Genomic DNA, 6,000 nt, shown 5'->3' with positions numbered 1-6,000 from the left:
CAAAAATTTAGGATAGGATAAATCTTCAGGAGGAGAGTAAGGCTCCTGCGGTTGATCCGGTGGATCTGAAGGATATCCTGTCGAGGAAGAATGTGATGAGTGAGTCGAAGGGGAAGCCCCCGGTGATGGATGTTTGGGAACAGGGGAATCATGGATCGATAGTTTTGGTGAAGGCTCTGGTTGTATAGGGTTTTCTTCCTGGCCTTGTGTTTCAGGAGAACTAGGTGAGGAAGCATCTGGTAACAGAAAGGAGGATTGAAGGGAGTCAAAAAACCCTGCTAGAGCCTCAGATAAATGAGAGAAAGCCTGTTTCGCAGATGGAGGCATTCTTGGATGTGGAACCACAGCTGGAGGGGCTGGGGTGTCATCTAAATCAGGCACTAAGGGTAGTGTGATTGATCCTGAAATCTCGTCTCTATGATCCCTTGTTGCCGGGGTGGTTAAAGGGTATCTTCATACCACGGGCATGCAGAAAGCTGTGCAGATGAGCGTGAGAACGAGGAAGAGGATGTCTGGGAAGAAGAAATCTTGACGACGTCCCTTTTCTGAGCCCGAGGATTGTTTCGAGGTTCTTGCATGAAGCGATGAAGTAGACTCCGAAACCTCTCTGTCAGATGTATGACCTCTTCTATGCAAGTGTAGATGGTCATGACCTCTCCTGGGGGGGGCGTGATGTCTCGTATCTCTTCCGTGAGGAGTCAGATCTACGGGTATGCATCGGCGTCAATTCCAGAAATGTTGAGTGTCTTGAAGAATGCCTCCGTTTATGCTTTTGTGCCTGTGGCGTTGGATGTGGAGCCGATGGCGTCAGTGTATGCGCTGGTTGCTTCGGAGTCGGCTTCGACGGCGGAGTCAGTTGTGAAAAGGTCGGCATCTGTTGTAGTACTCTTGGCACCGGCCGCTCCAGTCTCAACGCACCAAGCGCAGATGTCGATGGAGGTGGCATCAGTTTCGGCGCAGGCTGCTCCGGTCTCGACGCATGCTCCAGTCTCGATGCAGATTGCTCCGACCTCGACGCAGGTTGCGTCGGCTTCGTGGGATGCGTCAAAACATGCGCTTCGTGCGTCTTTAACTTATGTGTCAAGTGTTCCCAGCGTCGTTTTCAGGCGGCGCCATGCACCTGCACCAGCGGCCCAGATCCCTGGGAGCTGCTTGGTGTCGGGTGCGGTGCTAAACTCCGATCCGGTCTCTTTCCCTTAGAATGTCCAGGCCTGGAGAGTTTGGAATCTAAGGACGACGCTCTTCTCGCGGGTTGGGCTATTTTAGATGGCCCCGGCGAGGAATGGGATTTGGAGGGGGGGGGGCATATGAGCCACCTACTTCCCGCTGAACTTCTTGTATCTTCTGGGCCCTTTGACATCGGGCCCTTGGAGACATCTGGCCGCAGTTTTCAGTCAGCCTGGATGTGCTCTGGCCCTAGGCAACGATAACAATGATCATGTCCATCTGTCATGGACACGATCCTACCACATGGGCAAGGCTTAAAGCCGGAGGAACGACTCTGTTTTTTGGACTTTTCTCTGAGGAGAAGTGAGCTCCGCGTATGATCCCGTGCGAGGAAAGAAACAGACTGAGGAGAATCTGTTACTTTCCTGCACGAGAACACACGCGCAGCCGCAGAGGTAACAAAACCTTAACTTCTGCTTAAGAAGCTCCACCTCCCAGGCCCTGATAGACAGTTCCCATGACAGCATGGCTAATTCAGCCTTGCTATCGACGAGAAAACACCGAGCTAACAGTTTTCCAAACCTGTTCTATTGCTCTCACTGTCTGTTGAGTTTTCAGGATAGCCACAATGAATATGCATGAGTTCAATTTGCATATATTGGGTCTTCAATGTTTGCAACTCTATCTCATGTGTATTAATTTTAGTTATTCAGAAATCTTAATGAACTGTGGGGTCAGCAGTACTAGTTTGGGAAGCACTAGTGTAGAGAAAAACGAACCTGTTGGGGGTGGAGTGTACTGAAGGATGGGGTGAGAGGGAAGATGTGGATGATTGTAAGGGTGTGTGCGAATGGACGAGATGCAGAGCTGCCAAGTTACCTAGTTCCATGAGTGAGACTTTGACTAGTCCTGCTTTTGAACCAACATTCCATTGCAGTGTGGTATTTTAAATCCTTGATTCTACCCTTTGAAATCAATTTTGCTGGTCCTATAATGCAGATGGGATAATCAAAAATCCAGGACTGGCATAAATTCTTCCTCCTGAAACTGGGTAACTTGGCAGCTTTCAAGGTGTTTGACTGCTTCTTCCATGGCTAGGAAAGAAGGCTGTAGACTATCAAAGGGCAGTGCCACCTCTGCTTCTACCTTTCTTCTCCTGCCTTGGGGAATTGAGTCTAAGAAGCTGTTGGCACCTACGAAGCTAGGTGTTATGACTTTAGCAGCAACCACTTGGCTAAAACATTCAGTTAATCAAAGGCTGAGGTCTTAAGGTTTTTCCTTTTCAGAACCCTAAAAACAGTTCTTCAATACAGCAGTACCACCTAGCTTTCTCAAAATAGCAGCTTGTTCCTCAGCTCCCCTTTTTTCCTCAGTTTTTACCCCTTGACATGGAATTAGGGCTGCCACCTCACCTCATGCTCAGTTTAACTAAACACACTGATCCCAGTTCTGGTTTTTGTTCCATTGTGTACAGGGATTTGCAGTTCTAATTTTCCCCATTGATTTTGCTAAGACAATATGAATCAACTACATGCATACAGCAGGGTAAAATCAGAGCTTTCTCAGCCAGTTCGGTTGACCTGACCTGAGCTGAGAGAGCAACCCTAGTAGTGATATCTTCTATGGAACCAGCAAAAAAATTATTCACAGACTCCAGCAAGTGACAAAACACAGTTGTGCAGGCACGTGACCCAGCTGCCCTGCCCCTATATGATTCTTGTATTGCGACTGGTTCAGTTCCCCGTTATACAGCCTGTACTGTAGTAACCAGTTATCAGCATGTGGCTTGGGATGGGAACTGGGAGTGTATTTTGAGCCACAGCTTTACGTTGTACCTTCCGGGCTTCTGTCCCCTCGCACCCCCATCTCTAACCCCGCCAGGTGAGCGAGTTGTAGCAGCTGATGAAAGTCACATGATACACATGGAAGTGGCTGAATGAAAGCAGGATGGCTGCTGCGCCAGTTGTTCCTATTTCAAACCTAGGCCAGGGGTGGGGGTGACCCCCACTCCTTTTGATGTAATCACAAAAAAACGCTCCTCTGGTGTCCCCTTAAGGGGGCACCAGAGACTAAGAAAAGTAACTCCTAGGCTCTTTGTGGGTCACTAACCCTAGGTAGAAACTAGGCCATGCACCTACATGCCTCCAGGTGGCTTGATAGTTACTACGGTACAAGAAAAAGGTATATGTGTCTCAGCTTTATAAGCACTGTTGCTTTAATCATTTACTGTCTCCTTATTAATTCTATTTGCAGTGGTGAACATCCGATTCGGCCAACCTTCACATGGACGTATCTCCAGTATCAAATACATGCCAGACACTAAACGACATGATGGAGACACTGGGATTCTCTTTAATTACAAATAAACCCACACACAAAGCAGGCCATTCATTTGACCTAACATACATCAATCATAGCTTCTTTGAACACATCAATACTAGCTATAATCAAATTCCATGGTCAGATCATTTCCTAATCCAGTCTGACATTAAATTCACAAAACCAAAAGAAACACAGAAAAATGAGCCCTTAGAGTTTAAATTTCGTCCCCCCTTTAACCATGACATACTAAAAAACAAATTAGAGGATAACCTAAAAAACTTTGAACACAAAAACTGTATAGACGCAACAACAGAATGGCTAACAAACACAAGTAAATTGGCAGATGACATTAATCCTACAAGAACGATGCAAATACATGAGCCCAAACAAAAAAACCCTTGGTTTAACGAAAAAAAAAAGGAAATCAGACAAAATCTAAGGAAAAAAGAAAAAAAGTGGAAAAAAGACAAATCTGCAGATAACCTAACTAAATTTAGGAAACAACTAGCCTATTATAAAAAAGTAATTCTTGATACAAAAAAACCAATTCTTTAGTTCAAAAATTGAAAAATTTTCAAATAACCCAAGAACACTATTCAACATAGTAAAAAATCTGACCAATGATAAAGCAGAGATACAGCAAACCCCACAAGAAAACAAATGCAATGAACTAGCATACTATTTCTCAGACAAAATCACAAACCTTAGGACTAAGATTCCGATCCTAAATAAACAAGAAATCTAAATGCAAAAAAGAGATGTGACACAGTTCTCCACATTTGACGAGGTATCACAAACCGAAGTAGAATCCTTGATAAAAAAATTAAACCCTGCTCCACATATAATTGACACCATTCCAACCACAGACATAAAAAAACTAGCTGACATAACCTCCTACACATTAGCAAAAATAATTAATCTATCACTCAATGAAGGAGTAATGCCAGACCCACTGAAGAATGCAATAATCAAACTAATTCTGAAAAAAAAAAGAAATAATGACCCTACATCTTAAGTAACTATAGACCGGTTTCAAACCTGCCTATGCTCGCAAAATTAATAGAAAAAGCAGTACAAAAGCAATTAGCAGAACATCTAGACAACAATAACATACTCTACCCATCACAAAATGATTTCAGAAAACACTATAGCACCGAAACATTACTAATCTCACTAACAGATAGCGTACTACGCGGATTTGATAGCAACAAACACTACATTTTGATACTACTAGATCTGTCCGCAGCATTTGACACAGTGAACCATAACATACTATTAAAAAGACTGGAAGAAATTGGATTACAAAAAAAAACAATTGACTGGTTCACATCCTATCTTACAAATAGATCTTATCAGGTAAAGATAAAAAACTCAATATCAGACAAGATTGGCCTAAAAACAGGAGTCCCCCAGGACTCAGCACTCTCAGCAACTCTATTTAACATTTACATGCTCCCCCTCTGCCACCTACTGGCTGGGCTAGGGATCATACACTACATATATGCTGACGACATCCAACTAATTCTACCAGTGGAAGAGTCAATTGAGAAAACACTGAACTTTGCAATGAGGTATCTAGACAAAATAAAACAACTATTAACTCAAATGGAACTAGTAATTAACATAGAAAAAACTGAATTTATACACCTTGAACGAAAAAACATTGTAAGAATTCAAAATCCCATCAAACTTAAAAATGATAAATTAGTGGAGTTTAACGATAAGGTTAGAAACCTAGGAGTTATTATGGACACCGAAATCAGCCTTAAACAACACATATCAATAAAAGTAAGAGAAGGCTATGCCAAACTAATGGTCCTTAGAAGACTAAAACCCTTATTAACCCAGGAACACTTTCGTACAGTACTACAAGCACTAATATTTGCCAGCACGGACTACTGCAACACACTCTTCCTAGGTTTACCATACACCACAATCAGGCCACTGCAAATACTACAAAACTCAGCTGCCAGAATACTTACTGGAAAAGGCAGAAGAGATCATATTACCCAAACACTTGCGGATTTACACTGGCTCCCAATAGAACAGAGAGTACAATTCAAAACACTTTGCACAATTCATAAATTAATTAATGACGAAAACGCCGACTGGCTAAACACTGCTTTACGATTACATGTCCCACAAAGAAATCTCAGGTCGGCCAATACCCTCAGTCACAACAGCAAAGTTGACCCAAGTGAGAGAGAGAGCTCTATCTTTGGCAGGACCATTATTGTGGAACACATTACCACTTGAACTGAGATTAATGAAAGAATTAAAACTTTTCAAAAAAGGCCTAAAAACTTGGCTTTTCAAAAAAGCATTTCACAATGAGAGCGATGACTAGCAATACATACAGCTGAAAGTCACCAACAAACGGAAAATTGACAATTTTATTATTTGTTATCCATTATTATATATTAAATTGAAACAGTATACACATATATGATTATCCCAAAATCATATAAATAGTAACCCCAACCCATCTCTCATTTAGAGTATATTACTGAA

Source organism: Rhinatrema bivittatum, chromosome 1, assembly GCF_901001135.1.
Source record: "Rhinatrema bivittatum chromosome 1, aRhiBiv1.1, whole genome shotgun sequence".
Lineage (NCBI taxonomy): Eukaryota > Metazoa > Chordata > Amphibia > Gymnophiona > Rhinatrematidae > Rhinatrema > Rhinatrema bivittatum.
This window is presented reverse-complemented; position numbering follows the sequence as displayed.